Genomic DNA, 26,059 nt, shown 5'->3' with positions numbered 1-26,059 from the left:
CAATGCCACGTGGGGCCCTGATGGCGTCCTGGAATGGAACGTGGACATTGGGGAAAATTCAGGCCATCTGAGTAAAGAGTGGGCATTGGTTAGTAACTGCGCACCCGCCTCAGGTCATTAACTAGACAAATGTGCCCTCCCGATGTAAGATGTTAGTAATAAGGGGAGACTGGTGTAAAGAAAGAGTTTACTTAAAGATAGTGTCAGGGAAGGCTGGTGGGTGACGGGTTTCATGGCACGGCTCTCGGGCCAGCGTGGCCTCTGCACCCATGTCTGCCTCGTGTGGTGACCACGGCTGGTGTCAAGACCCAGGTGCCCCCTGCCAGGGAGAAGCCGGAGCCTCCACGCCCTGGCCAGCGGCCACCCAGTTCCTCAAAGCCGGGCGCTGGGGGCCCAGCCCACTCCGGGTCAGGCCAGGGCCTGCCTCCTGCCCACAGCAGGTCCTTTGTTCTCTCCTGGACCTGATGTTTAGAGGTGAGCTGCTCTCCCGGCTGGTGAGGGAGCTGGTTTCCAAACACAAACACCATCATCTCTCTGCCAGGTGAACCTGAGAAAGGGAGCAGCGCGGCGGGGACAATGGGCCTCTTTGTAAGCCGCTCCGAAATGCAGAGTCCGGGGTAGTAGGCTTGCAGGGGAGTCAGGTGTTCGTGGCGGTGGCCCAGGGCCCTCCTAATCCTGTTATCCGCTCGGGTCGGGGGTTGACGCACGGGAAACAGGACGAGATTGGCTGTCCTCCGAGGATGGCTGAATACAGCGGGGACAGTCTACGCGGCCGTGTCGAGCAGGCTGCTCCTTTAGCGGTTTTCTTCTGCCACGGGCTGGCCTAGGGCCCGGCACCACCACGCACGCAGCCCGGGGAGTCACTGCGGGCTCATTCGCATGCAGGCCCTGGGCCCTGCGCTTCAGTTAGTCATCTTAGAAGGGAAGGCTTTCGTTCTTTGTTTAAATATGTTTTCATTGATTTTTTTTTTTTAGAGAGAGGGAGGAAGGGAGAGGGAGAGGAAGATAGAAACATCGATGAGAGAGAAACACGGATGGGCTGCCTCCTACACACCCCCTACTGGGCATCTAGCCCGAAACTCAGGCATGTGGCCCGACCAGGAATCAAACCAGCGACCTCTTGGTGCAGGGGCGACGCTCAGCGCACAGAGCCAGAGCGGCCGGGCGGCAGGGCTTTCTCAGGACTCGGCTCGGGAGAGCAGACGCACAAACGCAGGACTCCGGGGCCCGCCTCCAACCTGTGCACAGGAGCGGCCTGGGGCTCGTTCACGGCAGATTCTGGCCTGGCAGGTCTGGAGAGCAGGCTGCCGATCCAGAGGACGCTTTGAGTAGCCAGGGGCTCCGTGATCAGCAGGGGTGTGGTCTGGGCAGGTGGGGAGGTGGCCTCCGGGAGGACTGGGGCTCATGCTTTGTGCCTTGGGAGTTGGGTCTGAAATGTTGTCAGGTGGATAAACTGGAAGATAAGCTTGAATGTGAGTTAAGGGACAAGATTCATCTGGGAAGAGATGAGAGGGGGTGGCAGGTGGGAGGGGAGGGAGGTTGGGAGGCGTCTGGCCGGCTGTGTGCACGTCCGGTTCGGCTCCGTCGGGGAGAACAGCTGTGAGCACTCGGGTGGCTCGGGCTGTGGGCCTGAGGCTGCCTGTCGTTAGTGCTTCCCGCTTGTTGGCCACTCCCCACAGCAGCCCCTTTTGGAGATGAGGCAGGTCTGCCGCCTGCCTGAGGCCCCCCCCCCCCCAGGAGAAGGTGAACCCTGGACCCCTGAACCCCGGCCGTCCAGAGACCTGCGGCCACTGGCGGGCAGGGGACGGGCGGCCTTCCCCATGTGCTGTGTTCACGCTTCAGACCGGAGCTTGGGTCCCTCTGCCGGGTGAGCGCCAGAGGCCTGTGTGTGCCCGCTGTTGCCCTCACTTGGTGTCCTCACCGCACTGGGGGCCGCTCACGAACCCCTTCCCTGCTGTCTGGGCGTTCCAGAAGGTTCTTCACCTCTCCACCCTGCTTCTCACATCCAAGCCTGCGGATCTGCTCCCCGATGACACTCAGCAGATTTCAGTTCAAACCTCAGCTCTCCCCATCCTCAGGGATGCTGGAGAAACACACCCCGGTCCCCTCCTCACTCTCAGGAGGAGCCAGCACTGCAGCTAGTGGAGGGTTTTTCTAGAAAACGCCAGGGTTTGGGGTGCTAGACTTCCAAGGGGTCGTCATTCCCTTTGAAGAGGCCGCCCAGAGAGCCACCGTCGCTGGGGCCTTGCGGGGTTTGCTCTCCTGCGCTGACGGCAACTCCCCATCACCCGTGGCTCATCTACGCTGTGCGTGCTCTTGCTCCAGCTCAGAAGCGCTCGTCACTCATTCATTTATCAAACATTTGAGAGCCTGAGACGTTGGGGTGTGGAGATGGGGGCAAAAGCAGGGCCCGGGGCACCCCCCTGCTGTCAGCCACGGGCCGAGCTGGTGCACGCTTAGGCAGTTTGCACCCCTGGCCGGAGCCATGAGCTCCGGTTGCGTCCCTTCCCTGCTGCGGGCGTCTCCCCGAAGCCCGTGCAGAATGTCCTTTTGTTCACAGTATTGGCATGACTGAATCCACCCTGCAGCCAAACAGGATGTGGTCTGGGTGGCTCCCAGCTTCCAGCTGCCGATGGCTCTTGTTTTCAGATGATGCCTCGAGAGGGACAGAGCCCCACCACAGGGCTCTTCGAGGCCTTGGAGGGCAGCCCTGGGTAAGGAGGAGGCTGAGGTCTGCGGAGGCCACAACCTGCGCCTCGGTTACAGTGACAGAGCCGGCAAGGGTGGGGCAAAGCCTGGGAGTCATCACCCAGCCCGGGAGGAGGCTGCCAGGTGACGCTGGAGGCCTTTGGATTTGGTTTGGCGACGAGCGAGAGAAGGGATTCCAGGTGGACCACGCTGCCAGGTTGGGGCCAGTGTTTCTTTGCAGGGCGAGGCGAATGCACAGCAGGCGGGCATTTCCCAGGTCCCCCGGTGCTCAGGGTACCTCTCCCGACCATTCCATGGGGTGCCAGGGGGCCACACCGTGAGGTCCCTGTGTCTTGAGATATTAATAATACTTGGAAATATTTGAGAGGAAAAGAAAGTCACAGAAATCGTGGTCACTCTTACAGACTGTATAAGCCACTACCCGGGCCACGAAGCAGAACTTAACCCGTAAGTCTGCAGTTCCTGGTGCCCCCGCCCAGCCCCATGCCCTTCTCGCCTGCCTCCCCAAAACCTGTTTGATATGCGGTAAGCATTGGAGGTGTCCCGTCTTGAATTTTGTGGCTGTCATTCCCTCGTGTTTATAATTTTACCACATAGCAGTGAACACGTGGCCCTGTGCGGTGGCATGTGTTTTCACCTCTGTGTAAATGGAACTGTGCCCATGCGTGGCTGGCCGGCTCTGATGGGGCCCCCGGTGATCCCCACCTCCCTGTACACACAGCCGGGGTGCTGGCCGCCCAGGTGTGGCCGGCCTGATAGAACTCATCGGGGGTGACGGAGGCCGCGCCCACGACTAGATTAAGACGGTGGCTTCCTCCTCAGTGACAGGCTTTCCGTCTCGCTGGCTTCGATGCAGCGAGCAGCCGCATGGAGCCCAGGTGGCAGGGGGCTGAGGTCCTCAGCTGACGTCATTTTGGGGGCGGTCTGGTCTGATGGATTTGAGCCGGTATTTGACTCATGTTTAACCTGTGCTTTCCTTATTATTAGCCATAAACCAGTGCTTATTGGCTTTTTCTGATGCAAAGATGCTTTTCATGGGTTTTGCCCATTTTTCTTACTGAATCGTAGTTCTTTGGAATTTTCTGGAAAATAAGCCTTTCTTGGCTGTAAGCCTCGAAAATGTTGCCACCCCGTTTGTCCCCCAGCCACGTGGGCTTTAAAAGTCCAATGAGACGGGTTCCGAATTCTGTCCCGGGGGGTGATCCGCAGGCTCGTTTGGGAGGTGTTCCCACTTCGGGCCTGTGGTCCCCTCGTCCCGGCGCTGTGCCTGGGAAATTGGCCCCTGCTTACCGTAACTATTGGACGCTGAAGCGAGCGGCTCCCTGGGTGCCCCTCCGGGGCTCACCCTCTGGTCCGGGGGTACTTTCCTATTCAAACACCGCGTTCTGGTCCCTTAGTTTGGAGGAATCCGTGAGTCAGCATCATACCTTGGGCTCAGCCCTCCGCCGGGGGCTGTGGACCCCGGGGTGACCGCCTTCCCGAAGGAACGCGGGGTCTGGGGAGGGTGCCCGGCCATTCAGCGTGAGTGCGTTCCTGGGGAAAGTTAAAATTAGAAAGAGCGGCTACACTTCCTGCCCCTCGTGGGCTCGCATTTGTTTTCACAAGGATTCTTCTGGTAACAATCTGGCGGAATGGGAGGTGAAGTCATGGTTTCAGGATGGAGGTGATCGGTCTCCATGGCGATCTTTGTTGTCGGAGGGCCGATGCTTTGTTTGTGAATTCTTGAAGAATTATGAGGGAATGGAAAAATAGTGTTGACACCGCCCCTTTTTACAACTGGCAAGAAATGGTTTATGTTTTTAAAAGCGTTTTAATGGGAAGTAAATCTCACGGAGAGCACCTTTGTAAGTGAGGCCTGGAAGGAGAAGTCGTTAGCCCTGCAGTGAACTTGGCTCCCGATCGCCCCTCCACCCTGCCCAGGCCATCCCCCACCTCTCCCTTCTGTGACTTTCCCTCTGAGTGGCACAGTCTGGGGGGCCACTCCTATATCGCCCTGAGGGTGCCAGGTTTAGCAAATAAAATGGCAGGACACTCAGAAACATGTGACCATGTGGGACACACATACACTAATTAAATTGTGTATCTGAAATGCAAGTTTAACTGGGCGTCCTGCATTTTATCTGGAGACCCTAACCCCCCCCCCTTCACCCCTGGCTATACTTCATTTTTGGTCCTTGATTTTGGTTACTTGTGGTGCCTGGGCCTGCTCTTGTGGGCTGGTGGCACTTGCTGGCAGACCTGTGGCTTCGCTGGGTTTGTCCATTTCTGTGTTTGGACACGTCATCCCACTGGCGCTGGACCGGCTGCTCTTCCTGTCGTGGCAAAGCCTGTGGTCACTCAGTTGTGAGTATGCTGTGCCCGAGTTGGGGCCTGACCTCATGGTCTATCTGATGCAAGCCCGGGAGCTGGAGGGCACTGCAGGATGTCAGGGCATCTTCCCCAGGGAGCTTGAGTGCTCGTCAGAGACTCGCCCCCAGGGAACCCGAGGCTGCAGGCCGGGAGCTCACCTGCGCTGGCCTTCGCTGGGGGTGGGAGAGGTGTCACTGACACCTGGAATCGCGGTGGGTGGGAGCTGGGCCTTTAGGAGGGTCCCTTCAAGAGGAGGTGGGGTTAGGGTGGGCCCCTGGCCTGGCCAGGGTGAAGGAAATTGGCAGGAGGAGCTAAGGAGCCTGGAGGTGGGACAGGGCCAGCCCGGGGGAGCCCTGGAATGGGCAGGTGGCAGGAGGACGCGGGCGCCGTGTGTTCAAGAGCAGAGAGGGATGTGCTGAAGGGAGCGAGAGGGACAGCGGGCTTGGGGGAGATGCACCTGGGACCAGTCAGGAGGCAAACTGATGCGCAGATTCCAGGTACCGGGGGACTTTGTTTCACAGTCAGGAACCAGGTCCTGCTCATGGACATCTTACTGTGCGTCATGTGCGGGCCGGGGGCTGGGATACAGCAGCGAAGGAGGCAGGTGAGCTCCTGCCTCCAGACGGTGCAGGTTCACCTGTCACAGATACTATGCTGACCGCTCGAGGGGGTTCTGTAGCCTTTTACTGAGTCCCTGCTGTGTTCCAGGCGGTCTGGTCTGGGTGACCCCTTGTCCTCATGGAGCACTTGTTCTGGAGAGGAAGGAAATGAGCACACGATAGACCGGGGATGTCGGGAGTGGTGCCTGAGGCCGGGTGAGGGAGTGAGGAGTGGAAGGGTGCTGTTTTAGGTGGAGAATGTGGCGGCTGAGTAAGGACCCTGCAGACGGGCCCATCCTAACCCCTAGAACCTGCCGCTGTCACTTTATGTGGCAGAGAGGACTTTGCACGTGTGTTTAAGGCTCTTGAGATGGAGGGATTACCCTGGATTATCCAGATGGGCCCAAAATATAATGTAATGACAAGTATCGCTTTGAAAACAATTTTTTTAAAGTATTGCCATTTTATTTATTTATTTATTTAAATTGATTTGAGAGAGAGAAATATCTATCCTTTGTGTCCTGCACACACCCTGACCAGGATTTGAACCTGCAACCTGGTATATGCCCTGACCAGTAATTGAACCTCCACCTTTTGGTGTAAGGCACAATGCTCCAACCAACTGAGCCACACTGGCCAGGGCTTAAAAGCTTTTTAAAAAAAAATTCAGTCCGGCCAGGCTTGGCTCAGCGGTTGAGCATCGACCTAGGATCCAGGAGATCGGGGTTCTATTTCCGGTCAGGGCACATGCCCGGGTTGCGGGCTCCATCTCCCGTTGGGAGTGTGCAGGAGGCAGCCGATTAATGGCTCTCTCATCATTGATGTTTCTGTCTCTTTCTCTTCCTCTCCCTTCCTCTCTCTGAAACCTATAAAGATATATATATTTTTAAAAATTATTTATTGACTTTTAGAGAGAAAGAGAGAGATCAGTTTGTCGTTCCACTTACTCATGCATTCATTGGCTGCTTCTTGTATGTGGATCGAACCCGCAACCTTGGCATCATCGGGATGATGCTCTAACCAATAGCCACCCAGCCAGGGTCTGACAAGAGCCATTTTAAAAGCGAGGCAAAGGGAGACCCGACTACAGAGGAGAAGCCCATGAGATGATGGAGACGGAGATTAGAGCGATGCACTTTGGAGGGGGAGGGAAGGACCACGAGGCAGGAACGCGGGTGCTGCTGGAAGCTGAGACAGGCAGGTAAGTGGGTTCTCCCCTTAGAGCCCCCAGAAGGAACCAGACCTGCCCCGACCTTGACTGTAGCCCAGCGACACTGGTTTCAGATTTCTCACCTCCAGGCTACAGGAGAATAAATTCGTGTTTTAAGTCACAAAGTTGCCGGCAATCTGTTATAATGGCCCTAGGAATGTAACGGGGGCCTAGGGGTTGGAGCCCCTAAATGTAAGTGACGTGAGGTCGTAACTCGCGGTACTCTGGGAAGGCCGGGTGGGCTCCCTGCTGACATGGGCTGGGCCTGTGGGGCCTGGCTGGGACCTAGGCCCGGCTGAGAGTCGGGAATTCCTTGGGAACTGCGTGCTCTGGTTGCCTCCAGCCTGGACGGGGCCGCAGTGAACGTATATAGCATTTTTAATATAAAAATGTCAGGTGTGGTATAAATGCCCTTTGCTTTCCTCCAGCTTTAGTTGAGTATAAATGTAACTTACTGAAGGCACAGAATACTTCCTCGGCTTCCTGTACTAGGAATTTCTAACACTGTAAAATAGCCCGCTAGCTCTGAGCAGACTGACCAAGAACTTGCTCATTTATATCACCAGCCCTGTTTGCGTCTGGGCGGAAAGGCCCAGCGTCCAGTGCCCGTTTCACTCTGTCATCTGTTCCGGATGGGACCCCCGAAAGCCGAGCCTGGGGCAAGGACTTGGGGGCTGGTTGCTGGGGGAGAGGTGTCCTCCCAAAGCAGGAGCGGGGAACTGGGAGACTGAGGTGGGGAAGGGGGAAGGCAAAGGCTGGGTGAGTAACTGAGCTCGTGGTCACCACTCCAGTGGTCAGCTGGCCTTTGGGTTGCCTTCTTCAAACTCCCGAGGCTGTTCGAGTTAGGAATGCACATTTTCAGGCCGGACCCTGGCCTCGGAGTGGAGCCCAGCGGTCTGTTTTTAAGCCCTCCCGGCGTGGAGTTGGATCCCACCGATGTTTACAACCACCGCCTTATTCAAATGGAAGACGTTTTTTGAAGTTTCTGCCACGTATTTGGCACTACGTATCTGGTCTTTTATGTGTCAAAGAAGACAAAGGCGGAGTCCCACCCTCGACGTGATCCGCAGGCGGGTGGAAAAGACAAGAGAAAAAGCCACCTTAAGCGGGGATACCCCCCGCAGGGCATGGAGAGCCCTGCTTGCCACTTGAGGAAACTGAGGCCCGGAGTCCAGGTGAATGATTTAGCAAAGGTGATGGAGCTGGTAGGGGCAGAGCTGACCTGGAACCCACGGTGTGACGCGGGATCATCTCAGAGGGCCTGCGTTTGCAGGCCGCCTCCCGCCACCTGGAGCCGTCTCCCCGCCGATTCACGGAGAAGGTTTTGGGTCCGAAACAGGGCTTCCTCCATCAGCCTCTCAGGGGTGATTGTCACGACCTGGACTTGAACCTCCGGCCCGGGCCCCACTGCGAAAGCCCCCAGGTCAGTGAGTTGGAAACGCTGCTCAGAGCCTGGAAGGACACGTTTGTTTTTTTAAAAACGGGAAGGTGGTTTCTGAGTGTCGTTGGACAGCGGTGTTTTGCACGAACTCGTGAGCGTGATGCTTCCCCTGATTCCCAGTTTAATACCAGGCAGGAGCGTAAGGACACGGGGGGGACAGCCCGAGTGCAGAGCCCTCCTCGAGCTTACTCTCCCTCCAGTGTTTAACGGGGTCCCGTTTGCCGGCCCGTTGTAGCCACTCGCCTTTGTCGGGTCTGAAATCCTCCCCGGGGGTCGTCGTAGACGCTGCTCTTGGCTCACGGTGGCTGTTCGTTCACGTAAATCAAATACATGGAAGTTCCTATGACGGGCTCCCCAGCTCCCGCCGGAGGGGGCACAAGCACACGGGCGGGGGGGGGGGGGCAGCAGCCGCCTGGCCAGGCTGTGGGAGTCCTCGTGCCTGAGAGCGGGCTCGGGGAACCCCCAGCGCCCCCGCCTCCCACCCCGGCGGACAGAAGCCTCGCCCGGGGAGGGACCCGGACACGCCGGCCGCAGTGAGCTTAGCCCTGGCGGTGCGTGTCCGGCGCCGCGTGGGAGCCCACAGGTGTGTGGAGCGAGCGGCCGGACCCAGAACGAAACCGTTGTGGGTGTCTGGCTGTTTGCTCAGTAAATGCCTCCCCTTTGTGCTTCAGTATAGGAGGGGCAGAGGCGTCCTCTCTGAAACGTGAAGTGTTACGTAACCACAGGGAAGCAAGCGAGCCAGCTGTGTTCTGCGAAGAGCATTTCCCCACATGAATCGGGCGAGATGTCACACTCCCGCTTGGCTGTGTCATCCACCACAAGGCTGTTTTCACGAGCAGTTTCCAGGGCGATGATTTCAATAGCATTAAACAGAAAGGCCGTCGCCAGCCTCCCCAAGCGTTACTGTCTCGAGTTTGTAAGTTGGTTGTCTTGGGGTTTCTCCCATGAAGAGTGAAAATGCTCTGTCTTGAGCATCCCTTGCATAAGGACCGATCCTTGTCAGGTATGCAGGTGGGGGGCTCCTGTCTGCCCGAGGAGGCCGGGAGCCCTTCCCTCTTGACCTCAGAGCCAGCTCTAGGCAGCAATTTTGACCTGATGAAGGCTACCTTCTGGGCCACGTCTGTCTTCGTTTCTAGCCACACCTCACACCTTCCTGTTTTCTTCCCTTCCCTGTGGCCATTTCTCATGACACTTGCCAAGAATTGGTGTCTAGCCACACGCCCATGGGTGCATGCCACTTCCCTCTCCACCTAATCCACCCACCCTGGGCCTCACCGCATGCCTGCTCACAGCCAGCCTCCCCTCTCAAGCCCACACACCAACACCAAGTGGTCAGAGGGCTCTGTGCGCCCCTGTCCCTGCGTGCCCCAAAGTCCAGCAGGACATCACGACATCTGGGTCAGCCTGGTTGGGCAGCACTGGGTCCTCCCATATTGGGCATGAGATGTGAGTTTACCTGTCTGGGAACCTGCCAGGGGGCCGTGTGAGGAATACAGCTCAGCTCAGGCCTGTAACCAGGGGAGAGCCCCAAGGAGCAAGGCCCCGACCCAAATGCTTAGGGACTTGGCGCTCAAAGCAGTGGTGAGTCAGGATGTTGGAAAGAACTGCTCTTTGTAAGGGAAGACACCTGGCAGCTCAGCGGAGTTGAGACGGGAGACGGTCGGGCTGCAGCTGCTCAACTGTGGCTTATTTTGTGCCTGGGAGATGGGCTTGGGGGGGCCTGGGGTGGGGTGAGCTCAGGAGGGTGCAGGGGGTGCCGAGCACACACAGGTGCTCTTTGCGGGCCCTTGCCAGTCCCCTGCCTGCCTCTCATCCATCCAATATTGGCCCCGTTACCTCAGCCCAGATGTGGGGGTAGAAAGGAAAGGAGGCCCCTAAATTCTCAGGCTGGCGTGGTGACTTTTGAGGAGTCACTTTGAAAAGTCAGAAGAAAACAAAACGACACCCACACACTGTCAAACAAATTGGAAAGAAGGAAGTCCGAGGAAGCAGCAGAACACCCATAAATCCACTTCCGAGAGGCCCCTGCTCACAGTCTCGCTTCCCCTGGTGTTTTCAGTTCCCTTTCCCCCTTTAAGATGAGGTTCTCCACGGCCTGTCCGGACGCAGGTCTCCTGGCCCCCCAGAGCGCTTGTTCCGTTCTCAGAATAACCCGGGTCTTCCTGGGACCTGCGAGCCACACAGTGGACGCGTCCAGAATAAATGTGGTGGGCACACAGTGGCCCCTTGTCTCCCGTGTCCTGAGCATCCTGCCCCACCCCCCGTCTCTCCTGGGCCTTGGGGACCTGATCCCTTGCGTGTTTCAGTGTTTCCTCGCGTCACTGCCTCCTCCGTGGAGCTCCCTGGCGGGGATGGAGCCGTCCCCTCTGCCCGTGGGGTTTCTCACATTGCTGCACCTTTGCGAGAGGTCTCTACCGCGAGGTTCGCCGTATCCGTGCGCAATGGGCTTTCCTTCCGGTTGATTCCCTTCCTGCTCCCCCGCCCCCCCTTTCTGCACATCTGGAATTTCTCTTACTGCTGAAGCCCCGGGGGGAAGCGGTGTCCTGAAAACTAGCCAGCTGTCCTGGCCTCACAGAGGAGACTCCTCACCTCCTCACAGGCTCATTTTAATTGCATGTGAAATATGTATGCAGGGGAGGGGCTGTTCTGGGCCGCCTGTTAGGGATGCCGGGGGCAGGCCCAGTGGCCTTGATTTAGGGAAGGTATCCAGAGTGGATTCCACCTTCCCTTTCCCAGCCTGACCTCAAAAGCCCAGAGCCTCCCCCCCCCCCCCATGACCCTGTCTAAAATGCCAGCCTGGGTGTGGGTGGCTGAGAGGGCCACAGGGTGGTGACCTTCAACCCACTCCTCTCTTGTCATCGTCAGACTGTTTATGGGATCTGCCACGGATGTGGGCTCGGTACTTACCACCTTAGTGCTCTGTGACTTGACCACCTCCTGGTGACCCCGCCGTGTGGGGAGGAGCCCCGCTGCTGGGAGGCAATTGGAGTGTCTTTAGGGTTGAGCCCATGAGATGCCTCTGTTAGCTGACAGTCTCTGCAGCAGAAGTCACAGCAAGGGAGGGAAGGCATCCTGGGGAGTGGACACAGGTCACTGTGCAGGAGGTCTGTGGGGACACTGTTGAGACCAGCCCCACGGGAGGGAGACAGGCATGGGCAGAGGAGAGTGGGCTGCCCTGCGGTCTCAGCAAAGCCCTTCGAGACCTGCAGGAGCTCTGACCTGGGGGATCCTTTAGAGTTCTCAGTAGGTGGGAGCAGGTGAGGGTCCACCTTTCTCCCTGCACAGTGGCCCCAGGGAGGGCAGGTCTAGGAAAAGGTCCTGCCGGTCACACTCCCAGCAGCGGGATGGAACGGGCACGTGGGTGCCACCCCGTAGCGTCCACCACTGTCCTCCCTGACCGTGCGGCTGCTCTCGATGTGGAAGAGTCTCGGAGGGAAAGCAGACGTGGGTTTGGGGACTGAGCGAGACTGAACCTTAGTCACGGTTCTCTTTTTGTCTTGCAGCATCTCCCTCCTTTTCTGGGTGGAAGGCCGGGCCCTGGGACTCCGCCCCTGACGTCGGGAGCTGGTGGCCTGCTGCAGGTAAGCGATGCACACAGGTGTTTGCAAGGGTCGCTCTACCTGGGCCCACTGCATAGGGACAGCCATGTCCTGGCCAAGGGGCACAGACCCGTGTGGGGAGGCGAGCCCCGTGCATGTGCCCAGCAGCTTGGGAGGGAGAAAAAGCTTCCAGAAGCTTCTGGTGGCCCTTGGCCTTTCAGGTCACTGCAGACTCTCCCTCCGGACTCTATCTTCACAGGAAGGTCAGATGTCAGCGATGTGCCTGGCACCAGGGTTCCCAGAACAGCCCCTCGTTTCTGTTTACTTTCTGTGACTTCCTCTCTGTCGCTGCCAATGGAACGTTCTCGCTTTACCCAGAACCTGACAGCCCAGGTTGGCCGTCCTGTTGTGTTTGCACAAAGGAGTTATTCTTACAACGTAAGAGGTTACGAGCTCCAAACAATGGCTAGCAGTGGCCGGTGGGAGCTGAGGGACCTCCAGTGGCCCTGTGGTTCCGGGTCACCCCCCACACACACACACTGGGGCTCCGGGACCGGCCTGTCCTTGGAACAACAATAGCAGAAAATGTTAGAAGGAAGCAGCAGCCAGGCTCATGAGGAATAGCTGGAGGCGGTTGGAACTCCCAGCAAAAGGGACAGAGTAAATGACACCCTGCTGGAGTGTCCTGGGGGCTTTCTTGGCGCCGGTTCTGTTCTGAGCAATGGAAGGAAACCGTCTATTGTGAAGTCAGTGGGGCGCGATCGGCTGCGTACTGTGTTGTGATGTGTTGCAGCCTCCACGTATTTAAAACAACCACAGTGTGTTTCCTCCCCGGTGGAAGGGCGGGGAGAATCCAAATGGGCATTTGCATCACCCTGGGCAGGGGTGGCGGTTGGGGATCTGAGAGGGAACAGCTCCCTGCCGCTCCCTTTCGGGGTCCCCCAGTCACGGGGGGCGGGGGGCAGCCTGAATTATTGCAGGATCCCCTGTTCGACTCAGGGAGGAGATTTTGGCCCAACTCTCTTCTAACTACTTTGACACCAGCACCGGCCTGTGCTTCAGCGGAGAGAACAGTAGGGGCGCCTGCAGGTTTAGGATGGAAAGAATGTTAGGGACCCCACAGGTTACGACCCCGGGGCTTTTCTTAGTGAAGTGAATTCCGGAGTGTTCTGGGGACTTAAAATACTTCTGCCCGGGACAGGAAGCAGCCCCAGGCAGCCTGCCTTATAAGTGCAGCCCCCTGGCGCGGGCTGTGGTCTGTTTGGGTGGCGGTGAGACCCAGGAGAGGCGGCCACATTCCTGGCATTCCTCTGGCCGGGCACTGGCCGGAACACGGGCGTTTTGAAATCAGAAGCAAGTATGCAGCATGGCTCTCGCTCCAGGCTCCGGAGACACAGCAGCACGGCTTCCTGTCCGACCCCACGGGTCTCGCCCCTGGTTTTGAGGCACGGCTCCCCACTGTGGGCCCTGCCTGGGGCCCCTCCCTGGCTCCAGCAGCTCCCTGGGTGTCAGTCATGTGGTTTGCTTTTGCTGGCACTGAGCCAGACTCACCAGAGCAGCAGGACGTCTGGGAACAGGACACAGGAGGGTGAGACAGGGCCTGGCTGTCTCCAGATGGGCCCCAGCGGTGCCCTCTGTCTCTACCTGGGCATGAAGGGCTGGCCCCTGGGAGCCAGGAGAGGGAGGCTCGCCTTTGCCTGCCTTGGAGACGGCAGAGTGGACGTGTGTCTCAGCGTTTAAAGAGACCATCCCTGGCTGTGGCAAAACTGGCGTCTTGACACATTTGGCCGACTTTTGTGGCTTTTTCCCCCAGAAACATAAATGCAGTGTTTTCTCTGTGCTTCATAATCAACATCTGATTTGTCTCAAGTTCATTGTGAGATGGAGCTTCCCAGGGTTTCTGTTTCTACATCCAGAGTTTTGCTGGCCTCCGGTTTTGTGATTTGCATGTAATTCTGCAACTCGGGGTCAGGATCTCAACCTGTTAGTGGTCCCGCTGTTGATAGTGTATTAAGTTCCGCGGCCACTGCTGCTCAGGATGGTATCAGGGCCAGGAGAGGGAGGGGGGAGCTGACTCGCTGCCCTTCACTCTAAGACGGGGTGAATGAGGGATGTAACCGGAAATAGCAGAGCTTGTCCCCAGAGCTCCTTTTTCTCAACAGACTGAGAAAAATGCCTCCTCGAATGTCAGTGTGCAGCTTCTTTTATGCCTGTGGAATTAAGGAGGGATCGTCAGGAGGATTACGCGAAGGTGGGAGAAAGCGGGGAGAGATTGGATTACAGAGCGGTGGTGACGGCTCATTTCAAAAGTGCGTTAACCCAGATGCGCAGAAACAATGGACAGGGCTGGCTTCAGGCCAAGACGGGCCATTCAGAAGTGATAGGCCGGCCGAGGCTGTGACTACCCACCCTGACCTGCCCAGTCAGGAATTTATGATCCCGTCACCCTGTGGTACCCCTTGTGGCCCACAGTCTGACCTCCCCGAGACCCGGGGAGGGGAGCCCCGCAGCCCCGCATGAGCCTGAGACGTTACTCGGCCCCCTTCCAAACCTTTGCATGAACATGCCCCACACGTAGCTGCTTCAGAAACGGCTGCCGTTGGAGGAGTGAGGTCATGAGCCATGAAGAGAAGCCTGGGGCATGTGGACAGACCAGACACCTGAGCCACACCCCCAACGGCCCCCAGCCACCCTCAGCACCCCCCCAAGCCCCCCCAGCCACCCCCAGCCCGCTAGACTAAAAATGGCATTTGTATCCTTTGTTCAGAGCCCTGTGTTTGGCCTGGTAAACAGCCTGCCTTTCCACGCTTCTTAAATAAAGCAGGCTGCCTCAGGACTGGGAGAAATTTTTAGCATACTTGAGGCTTTGGAGATAAAAGGTGTGAATGGAGAAAGAGTCTACCGCTGTTTATTTCCAGAGCCTTCCAGTCTCTACTGAAACCTGCTCCGACTCACAAAGAAAGTTCCAGTCTAATCAGAGGGCCCGGGCTTTCCTGTCCCGGCTGGAGTTTCCCCCCTTTGTTGGTTGTTGTTTGGAGCTGGCTGGGCAGCTGCCGTTTAGGAAGCTTCCAGTGAAGGCGGCTCATTCTCAGGCCAGGAAAGTGCCTCTGCACAGAGCCACAGCTTTGGTTTTGTTTTTAAACGAATTTCGGTTATGAGCACATAAGCGCACTTTGCATAAGTTAATTTCCTTGGACCTCAGTTTCCTCATCTGCAGAAATGGAGTTAGCCTCTTAGATGGTTCTCAAAGGTGAAAGGAAAGGAGAGGACAGGCGTTCGGACTTGCTCAAGAAGTAAAAAGGAGAGATTTGGACACCGAGAGCACAGCCGGTCGTGCGGAGGACCCGGGCGCAGGAACGTGAGGGGTGGACTGCTCTTCAGGAACTGTGCTTGTCCCTGTCACCTGGCCTCCGTTCGCCTGGCTGCCTGCTCACCTGGCGCGCACCTGGCCCGGGGTGGCCTGCAGCCCCGGGCACAACAGTCCTTGGTCGCTTGTGCGTGTCCCAGCTACCAGAGAAGAGGGTTGGGCTGGGTCAGCAGGAGGGCTGTGGGTCTGTGTCCATTGCTGATCCATCTGGGGGAAGGGGCAGGGCCACAGGGGTGTCCAGGCTGGGGACGTCCCTGGGCCAGGGAACGATGGCTGTTGGTTCTCCTGGGAAGGTGAGATGCTTCATTCTTACCTGGGCATGTGTACAAGTTTCCCATGCCTCCCTCCTTCCCCCCTCCCTCCCTCGGATTTTCCCACAAGGCCATCACTTTGGGCAGGCCATTTAGCCCCTCTGGGGCTCCCTTTTCTCATGTCATTGTTGAGGGCCCCGAACATTAGTCCAGTGATCCTTTGTGAACATGTCATTGATGTGGTCAAGGGGGCAGCCCTGGCCCTGACATTTCAGTTCATGCCATTTCTCAAGCACATTGCCCTCCTGACCTCAGGTCACCCCAGGAGTCCCAAGGGTCCAAAGAGGGATTAACATGACCCACTGGTCAGAGTGAATGACTCGGGGGCCCTCTTTCCAAGCCATGCACAGCTCTCCTTGGGGATGGCTGAGCAGAAGGACTGACCAGATGTCCCTGGCTTGCGCTCTGTTGATGTTTTCAGGATGGATGGCACGCCGAGATGCTCCTCTCCCCATGGGGTGGACACAGGTCCCGGAGTCACACGTATGGCTCACCCAGTGCCCCCCCTTGCACTCCATTCAGGAGTGGGGACGGGCTTGAACGGCCGCCAAGCCAAGCCGTGCGTTTGGCAGGGGAAACCGGGGCCTGTCCGAGGTCACACGGTGTCTTTCCTACTACAACCCTCCATCCGCCGCCCCCCGGGTCGGGGGTGGCCCAGGCCTCCGCCAGCGCCTGGTAGGGTCTGCCTTGCTGTGCTGCTTGGGGTCTTCGCCGCCCTGGCTCCTGTGGACACCTCCCCCCCCCCCCCCCACACCGGCCCGGGCGGCCCTGGACTCTGTGCTCAGTAAACACGGCTTGATTTTTTCCCTTCTTTGTGGCCGCCCATACATCCTGTCTGCACTCACTGTGCCTGCAGGTTCCGATGAAACCTAAAAAGCATTGAATGCTCTGTTGGCCTGGGCGTCCTCTGATGGGGAGCAGTGGTCTGGGCCTTGCCGTGGAGCATGACTTTTATCAACCACAGAAGAGGTGTGTTCACCCTGATGGACTCTCAGCCAGGTCCTCTTAGCGGGTCTGCAGCAAAACTCTGCAGGGATGGGCGGTTTTCTAAAGACAAAGCGTATGGCCCTTCACAGGTTCCTCAAAGGATTTGTGCCACCAGAAAGTTCACAGCCCCTGCTGGAGGACGGTCTAGACCTGCATGGAGATGAGGTGACGGGAGATGAGCTAACCTGGGTGGCTCTGAGTGAGGGGCTGACAGACTCTCCCTGTGGCTGGAGCGCTCTGCATACGCCAGGGTCAGACTGGACAGAAACCAGTGAGAACTCCATTTCCTTCACCTGTTTAATGATTCTGTTCTTCATTAAGTCCAGATATTATTTGCTCATTCACAGAATGGGGGAGACCTGGCTTATGAAAATCATCTTTGGGTCTTTGTTGAACTTGGACCTACTCTGAACAGAACCTGCAAAATCAAATGTGCTCCCCAGGTGGTTTCTAGAAACCGAGGGTGGAGGTCACGGGGCGGCGTCCAGGTGACTAACTGGCCATCTGTGGGCAGGTGAATAGAAGGAGGGGTCCTCTGAATTGTCGGGGCTGCACAGTGTCAGGCATTTTGAATGAATGGGCCCTCAGAGAGGAGGGTGGGTTGTGAGTGGTGCAGGAGACTCTAGGGCCGTGGATTTGGCGAAGAGGAAGCTTCCAGGAGAGAAACACCACCTGCAGCAGTCATTGGACGAGCTCCTCTGTGGCTGGGTGTTATTTTTACATTTTGCACAGCAGTTTACAGTTTGCAAAGCTCTTAGGTTTGTTCTTGATCTGCCCAGGGAGAGGCAGGTCCACAGCCAGATCTTAGTATCTCGTTTTACCGACCGGAGAGCTTGGGCACAGAGAAGCTGGACAGTGATTGACTGAGGTCAGACGGGACCTCAGCACCCTCGCACAGGGTCTCCAGAGCCAAAGGCCTGAGTGGGATGACGGGAGGCCCAGCAGGGTTCTGGAACTTTCCGTGCGGAAGGAGTCTGGCAGCAGTGGAGGCCCCGTGGGCCCGGGGGGCCTCTGGCTGCAGCGCTGCGCACAGGTTCCTATCGGGCTCAGATCTTTGATTTCCAGAGGACTCGATGTAACCTGAGAACCAGCCTCCATGTGACTGGGCATCAGATATTTGTCAGGAGGCAGTTTTTCCTGTAAGTCACCAGGAAATGGTTTGCCCACATTGGGACTCTGTTTCTGTGGAAATTCCTCAGGGTACCACATGTGAGAGGGCTTCCGAGTGGATCTGAGCAAGCCTGCGAAAGGCTCCCGTTGATGCGGTCCCGTGGGGACAGGGTGTATGGCCCTGTGGAACCTGGCCGTCCTTCGGTGAGGCTGGTCCAGGAACAACCTGGGGCTGGTCCGGCATGACCAACACCCCGGGCCAGGGCCAGGCCCTCAGGCACCGGGCTCCAGGGTGAGCCTAGGTCCTGCAAACACACTTTATCAATGGGGCTTGAGAAAAGCAGGTCTTTTGGTGATGGGAACAGAGCTGCTTGGCTGCACCGATGGGTAGGTGGGGGAGGGGCTGGGAGCAAAATGGGGTCCTCCATAGAGTGATGAGAAAAGGACCCTCTTTCTTTTTCTTGGGGACACTTTTCCTCCCACTTCACCCATGTGGTTCTGGTGGGGTGTGGCTTGGACTTCTGTGTCTCTACTCACTGTGCCTCACTTTGCTCATCTGTGAAATGGGAGCTGAGGCGTGTCACCTGCGACCTGCGTCACACCCCTTTCAGGTGACCTCACTTCTGTACAAGGGTTCTTTTTTAAAAAGTTTTTATCGAACATAAAGTTAACCGTTTTCCAGTGTGGTGACGTCACCATAAGGATGCCCACGTCTTGGCCTGCTTGTCTGGCAGCGAACACTGGGCTGTTCCCACCCCTGGCTCTCGTGAACAGTGTGCCCGAGATGCACTATATTCTGGGGCCCTAGTTCTAAGAGCTGTTGGGCGGCCCCCAGCCTTTGACTCCTGCTCCCTCCCCCTGCCTGTGCCTGTCCCCAGTGTTTTTAAGTCTCCCCGAGCTGGTGTTGACCTGCTGTGAACATCCCCCGTGGCGTGGACGGGCTTGGGTGTCTGTCGAACAGGCCAGTTTGCGGTTGTCTCTGTAAGTTCCTTTGGCTGCGTGTTGACACAGCAGGGCCAGGAACAGTGAGTCACCTTCAGGAAGTGCTGCTCACCGAGGGGGTGTCCACAGCACACCTGCCCAGGTGTTTCTCCAGGTGTGGCCTCTTGGTCACCTGCACCAAGATCACACGGGGGGCTTGTTTTCAGAAAACAACCTCCTGGACCTCCTCTGTGCTGGCTGCTGCTGGTCTGTCCCTCTGTCCCTTGCACCCTCTCTGCACCTCCTGTGGGTAGATCTGAAGGACTGGAGCAGGCGGGGCTCCCTTACCTCCTGGTGGGATCAGCCAGCGGAGAGGACAGAGGGAGGGAGAGAACAGGGTGTCCCTCCCTGCAGCATAGCCTGGGACTGTCTCTGCTTCCTCTGACTGAGGGTCCCTGTCTCCCCAATTTCCAGTCACCACTGCCCCCCTTCCCCTCACCCCTGCCGTCCTGCAACCCCCACACACCTCTGTAAATTGTCTCTTTATTAAAAAGCTCTTGTAAAATGATGCTAAACTGAGTGCATGATCCCATTTCTGTCTTGACTCTGAATGAGAGCTCAGCCTGTCCCTACCCCGTGAACAGGCCGCCGCAGGGCCAGGAACCTGCACTCACAGGCCCCGAGTCCTCTGAGCTGGGGAACCGCCGGCCCAGTGGGCCCCTGACACGCTCCGCTTCCCGGTGTCCGGGCCCTGGACTGACCACCCTGTTCTGCTCTGCCTTTGGAGCATCTGTTGGAGGAGGGAATGTTTACTGAACCCCCTGGCTCCAGGGCCTGCAGGTTTAACACAGCTTACAGGCAAAATGTGGGGGCGGGAAGGGAGAGGAGGGACGCAGCCTGCTGGGTGGCCCACCCGGGTCGCCCTGTGCCCAGCCACTTAGCTTCCTTTCAGGGCTTGGAATCCCATGGCTGTGTCTGTGCCCTGTCTGTGTCCCTGGGGGGGGGGGGGGCGCGAGTGCTGCCGAGTCCCTGCAGCTGCTCGCACCCAGGCCTAGGCTCCAGCCTCTAATCCTGTCCTGGCTGCGGATGTGAGGAAACCTGAGAAGGGTGCCCCTCCAGGCTCAGCAGTGCTGGCCCGACTCTGCCCACTGGGGGCCCACTGGGAATGGACAGCAGGTGGCAGGTGGGGAGCCCAGCCGGGTACCCTTGTCTCTTCCTGCTTTGTTCCACTAGGGCCTCCCTCCCTCCCTCCCTCCCTCCCTCCCTCCCTCCCTCCCTCCCTTGGGGTTGGACACGTTCAGAAATTCTCAGGAGGGCCGCTTGCTGCCTTGGAGGTATTGCACCTAAATTCATGGGTTTTGGTAAAAATGGACCCGTCAGAAGTCAGTGGAGTCTCATGTTTAGGGGAAACATATTCCCTTTTAGTTGTAATAGATTTTTAATTGGTACTAAAACATTACAGAAAGGAAGCCAGCGGGATGAGGGCAGCCAGGACTGCAGGATGCTCAAAGCCACAGGTCCCTGGACTCCGGGCGACCTCACTTCTCGTTGTCACCTGGGCTGTCGGTCTGGTGAGCCAGCATCCAGGGTGGGAGGCTGGTCGGTTGTGCCTGCCTCTGTGAGGGAGGTTTTACTGGACCCCAGCCGCACCCCTCACCTGCCAGGCGTGTTTGCCTTTCAAAGGCAGAGCGACTGGTTCCTGTAGGGACCAAATGGCCCACCTTGCCTAAAATAGCTGCCGTCTGGCCCTTTGGTGTCAGCGGGGGACATCTGGCAATGTCTGGAGACATTTTGGTTGTACAACTGGGGTTGGGGGTGCTGCTGGCACCCGGTGGGTTGAGGCTGGGTTGCTATCCTGCGATGCCAGGACGGCCCCCACAGGAAGATGACCAGGCCCTGAGAATGCCAGTGGTGCCGAGGCTCGGAAACACTGCTTTCTAGGAAAGTCCGCTGTTTCAGCTGGAGAACCAGCTGGCGGGGAGAGGAGGCATCTGGGATGAGTGGTTCTGGGCGGTGCCCTGTGCTAGGATGGGGATGTGGGGTGCAGGCAGGCTGGGGTGGAGGTGAGGCTGGGCCTGGGGGCAGCTGTTGTGTGCATGGTGCTGCGGAGCCAGGGTTGCCCTGGAGATACGGGCTCGAGCACCGCAGAGACTAAACAGCCCCGTTCCCTGGGGTGGCCTGGCTGTGGCCTGGCACCTAGGAGATGCCCCAGGTGAGGAGCAGAAGGGAGAGGAGACACTGGGGACATTAAGGACGAGAAATCTCTGAAGGGAAGCGGGAAGGATCAGCCAGGGGTGCTGTGAGACACCCACAGAGCTGCCCGTGGTTAGAAAGCTGCCAGGTGAGAAGCACATGGGAGTGAGCCCTTAGGACGTGTGGCCCCAGGGGGCGCCTCGAGCCCCCAGTGAGAGCTGTGTCCAGGGGCGGTGGGGCAGGGCTGAGCTGGGGGTGTTGATCAGCTGAAGGGAAGGTGCCCAGCGTCCAGCCTCCCGGAGCCCCTGCTGGGAAGGCGGCGCCTCTCCCCGGGCTGCTGGCTTCTAGGCCGAGGCGGCGTGATGGAGGACGCAGCCTTCCTGCAGGGGACGGGCCTGCGACCAGGTGTCACTGACAGTGGGCGGGACTTTCCTGCAGAAGTGGCGCCTGGGACCAGGTGTCACTGGCAGTGGGCGGGACATCTGGTGGGAGCCGTGACCACGTGAGGCAGGGGACAGAAAGCACTGGAGGAGGCCCCTCTCTCCTTCCGCGCGTGGTTCTCGGTCCTGTGAATGCTTGTCCTCAGGGACTCTGGTTGGGGAGAGAGCAGAGGCGCTCCGGCTGCCCCGGGTGCCGGCTGTGCCCTCCGGCTCCAGGTCCCGCTGGCTCCCTGTTCACGTGCCTCTCCGGGGGACACGGAATTATCGGAGGGCACAGCCCGCGTGCAGCGCCCCCGCACTCCCTGTCCCGCGGGAACCCTGGCGTTTCGGCTCCACTTCTTCGTATCTCTGCCCGGTACAGACTCGTAGCAGAAGCTGGGGGGAAACGGTGGTTCACACAGGGTTTGTTTATTTACACTTCGTTTTAAAAAACCACAATGTGGCCGTTAGCTCTACCGCCGTGGCACAGCCTTGGGGTCCCCCAGGCGCTGGTCTCCAGGCGCCGGCTGACGTGGGCCCAGCCAGACAGGTGGAGGGACAGCTTGTGTTCTCGGGGTTGTCTAGACATGAGCTGATCCATCTGGTCCTTGAGCTGGGCTCCGGCAACAGGCCCCGGAACCTGTGTGTGTGTCTGTATGTGTGTGTATTACACAAAGAAAGCTCCAAATGCGTGTGTGTCCCCCGAGTCTGAGTGGGGCGTGTGACTGACTCCGCTAGAAGAGGGTTCTTGCTTTACAACCGGTGATCCATGTGCCCACAGACCTGGCCTCGTCCCAAGCCACGTCCGCGGTTTTCTTCACCTGCCCTGCTGGCTGGGCCGGGGTGCCCACGGGGCGGCTCTGTGCCCGGCTCTCCTGGCCTCTCCTGGTACCCTGAGGTTTCCCAGGTGCCTGCCTGTGTGTCCACATGGTCTCGCGGATAAACATCCAGGAGACGCCTCAGTCAGACTCACACAGCAGTGACCGCACCAGGACCCGGGGTCGAAGGCCTCCCAGGCCGCGCACGGGGCCCAGACTTCAGAGGCCACTTGTTAGTGAGCCCACAGTGCAGGCTCCGGGGGTCACTCAGGACAGAGGTGCCCGTTATGAGCAGAGCTCACGTCACCTGGGCGCCTGAGCCTGCGGCGAATGAAGGACTCGCCACTTTGAGGGCCCTTCTGCCCGAGCTCGGTGCGCGGCTGCAGAGAACTGGGCCTGGGGGCCCGGGGGGTCAGAGGGGAGGCAGTGCCCGGACAGGAGCTCGTGTGCAGCGCCCAGAAGGTGCTGCGGCCCTTCCGTGGCTTTGTGCTGGGGGTCGGGGGGGGGCGGTCAGCGACAGCGCAGCAGAGCAGGGAGGACGCGGAGGGTGGATGGGTTTGGCCACACGTAGGGGAGGCAGAGGAGCCCCGGGTGGGGGAGCGGCGGGCTGGCGAGCCTGCTGAGGTTGGGTTCCTGGCAGGAGGTCAGGCCCATGCCAGCAGCGGCGAGCACACGGACGGCTGGCGTGGGGGGCTGGGAGGGAGACGGGCGGTGAAGCAGATGGTACCGTGGCTGCTGAATGTGGGTTTTTTTGCAGGAAACAAGAACATGCAGATAGTGGGGAATTTGGAGGCCTTGGATTTAGGGCCCGGTCCTCACAGGTCCGGAGAGCTTGGTTGGGCCTAGGAGGCCGGGCAGGGGAGCGTCTCTGACCACCGTCGGCACTGAGCTAAGAGAGCGGGATGGGGGGAAGGTATCATGTTGACTCGTTCACACCGGACAGCTGTTGTGCTGTTGACTGTTGTCATTTTTTTTATTCGACAATCTAAGAGAAAAGAGGTCGGTGCCCCTGACTCGATACTCAGGCGTTGCATGTTTTAGTTCTTGCGGCACACACACCTGCCACTGAAAATTGCTGCTCTAACCACTTGATTGGTTCTTGGGACAACCGGCCCCATCCTTAGGTGATCTAGGAGCAATTCCAAAGTCACGTCATTCCCGTCATGACAGACAGCTTTCTGGCTCTCCTCACTTAGGAGACGCCAAGGGTTTTAGGAGCTCAGGGCCAGAAATGGGACTTACACCAAATAAGCATTTCTCGTTATAAATCCCAACGCCGCAGTCAGGTACGCGTGTTTCCTAGTTAGTGGAGTTATGAGCCCAGGAGAAATGGGCGTACCTTTTATTTCCATTTAGTGGTGAATGACCTCCCAAGTTACAGCGGGAATGGGGCCGGGCTGAGGTGCACTGGGATCAGTTAGTACAGGTCATGGTGCCCCGTCCGGCGCCCGGGAGAGTCCTCGGTGCCCCGTCCGGCGCCCGGGAGAGTTCTCGGTGCCCCGTCCGGCGCCCGGGAGAGTCCTCGGTGCCCCGTCCGGCGCCCGGGAGAGTCCTCGGTGCCCCGTCCGGCGCCCGGGAGAGTTCTCGGTGCCCCGTCCGGCGCCCGGGAGAGTTCTCGGTGCCCCGTCCGGCGCCCGGGAGAGTCCTCGGTGCCCCGTCCGGCCTCCGGGAGAGTTCTCAGTGCCCCGTCCGGCCTCCGGGAGAGCTCACAGTCAACCCCTCACCTGGCCTACTTTTATCTATGGAATCACAGTTTCTGGTTGTTGGCAAATAAGAATGGAAGTTTATTTCATAAAATGCATTTTTAAACTACAGAAAATTGAACACTTAAGAAAATTAAGATCAGAAAGACAATTACCCATGTCCCCGCCACCTAGACCGAATTAACGTCCATGTTTAGTGTGAAATTCAGTCATCTTTTTCTAGCAAATGTACATTTTTTTAAAACAAAGTAGGATAAGATTTTGTTGTAAAATCAGTGGGTTTAATTTTTCTCAGTATCGTGGGGTGTGGAATTTCCATCCTGTGAAATACCAGAACATGGGCCTGGTGGCTGTAACCCCCACGGGGATGGGACACCCTCAGCCCTGTGAAGGATAATTCAGTCGTCTCCTCTCTTCTGCACGTCTGTGAGCAATATGTGGCTGAGTCACTTTATCTAGATCCTGGGTTGCCCAAGGACACATATTTGAGGGGCAGGGGTGTGGGAGGAGGCACAGAACATATCCTCTCGTTTCCTCAATAAATATTGGTGAAGTGTATAGATTTGTAATCGGTTTAGTGCTCTAGACGTCTTGGTTAGTAATTCGTGGGCGTGGTAGGTGGTAAAGAAATTCATTCCTTCACTCCCTGAATTTCGCTGGTTGGTTGCTGTGCCGGGTGCCGCCAGGCCCTCGAAAAACTGGTGGGTAAAACTGAACTGCTTGCGAGGTAGCAAACCTGTAAGGCAGGGGAGGATGCCCGGGGGGGGTCCTCACCCCGTCCGCTCTCCCGAGCCACGCGGGAGGCCCGTGGACAGCCTGGGTCAGTCCGTCGGGCGTCCCCTTGTGATTGTTGGTTGTTTTCCGACGGCACCGTTGGCCTGGTTCTCTGTGCAGCCTCGCAAGGGCTCTCGCTCGTCCCCAGGTCCCTTCTGGTTCCAGCAGCTCCCGGTGTCCTCACGGTATTAAATTCCTGTCCCAAAGTGGAGCCTCGGGCGTGGCCTGTTGACTTGGGCAGCGTTGGACCCGCGGCGCTGCCTCCCTCTCAGGCTCGCGTGACCCTCGTGTTTTCATCTGAGTCTCACAAACGAACCTTGGGGAAAACCCCTTCCAGTAAAAACCAAACAAACCTCAGTCCCTTCATCTGTAAAGTGAGTGGCACTGGCCGGGTCTGCGTTTCTCAGAGTGGCATCCGAGCAGAACTTTAAAAAAACGTTTAAGTTGATGTACGTGCGCTAGAGAAGGTATGTCAGTCTGTCTGGCCGACAGACTGGCTTCCTTTAAAGCGATGGAAAGCTGCCTTCAAGAACTGCCTTGAAACAAACTTAACTCGGCTTAAAGGGAACGATAAACAGTATTTGGTTGTGTGTGTTTTTCTGAAGGACCACAGGATATCAGTGACTAATGTTGAGAAACCACAAATCCTTCGAGGGCTGGTTTCGCAGCCTCGATGCCTGTCGGGCGGGTGGGCGGGCCGGCTGACCCTGCCCGGCCCTGGTTACGTGAATGGGCCTCTCTTCTCGTAGCTGCCGGAACCTCGGCAGAGAATCTTGCTCTGCCTCCCTAGTCGCTGCCCGGGGACTAGGAATGTTCTGGTCTGGGCTGATCACAAGATCCCGCTCCTCAGCCTGTTGCTGCCAGCTCTGTCACATGGTGGGCAGGCCTCCCCATGTGACTCGGGGGCAGACCACAGGCCCCATCGTGATGAACACCCCACCCGGTCCCATGCTCGCCAGGCAGGCGACGTGCTGCCCGTTGGTCAGTGTTTGAACGCCTGCGGTTTGCAGCAGCAGGGTGATGGACAGATGAGGGGTGCCCACCTCGGCACAAGCGGTGTGACGGCCACCCGAGGTGCCCAGTCTCCTGCGTGCCCAGGAGACACGGTGGAAACCCCGCCCCTTTCTCTCCTCTCGGTGTCAGTTTCGAGTATGTTGTCTCAGCCAGATGACAAGCAGTGGAGGGAAGGGACCAGGTCCTGCGTTCCCTTGTGTCTTTGGTGGTCCCCAGGGCACTGGGCCTGAGTAAGTGTTTGAACAAGACATTTGTCCATTCGACAGGTGACGGCAAACCCCGACTCAGGCCAGGCACTGCGTCTGCTCCTGGGAAATTGTAAAGATAGGGGAGCCAAGTGTCAGGGAACTGAGCTGGCACCTGCAGAGTCGTCACGTGAGTTCTGATGCTTGCGACCGAAGCAGTAAATGCCCAGATACAATGACAGGTGCATCTCAGGAGAGCTCAGGACGGAGGCGGGCTCCCACCTGCAAAGGCACTGTGTGACCGGGGCCCGCTCAGATGGGTAGGTTTTGATGTAGGAGAAACTGGGAGGCCTGTGGGTCTTCGGGAAGGTGGGGTGGGGAGAAGGACAGCAGGTTCTGGGAGACGACTG

General features: G+C 58.0%; 1 protein-coding gene across 1 annotated transcript in view; it reads left to right on the top strand.

The window, feature by feature from the left end:
• Positions 1 to 26,059, top strand: part of SH3BP4 (SH3 domain binding protein 4) — a 60,599-nt gene that overhangs the window by 19,194 nt on the left and 15,346 nt on the right. The window contains exon 2 of the mRNA XM_081141773.1: positions 11,812 to 11,889. The gene's annotated coding sequence lies outside the window, so the exon portion shown is untranslated. The remainder of the gene's footprint in view (positions 1 to 11,811; positions 11,890 to 26,059) is intronic.

Source organism: Miniopterus schreibersii (assembly GCF_964146895.1).
Source record: "Miniopterus schreibersii genome assembly, chromosome: 7".
In the NCBI taxonomy this organism is placed as follows: Eukaryota; Metazoa; Chordata; class Mammalia; order Chiroptera; family Miniopteridae; genus Miniopterus; species Miniopterus schreibersii.
The sequence above is the reverse complement of the archived record's forward strand: the minus strand, read 5'-3'. Positions and strand labels throughout refer to the sequence as shown.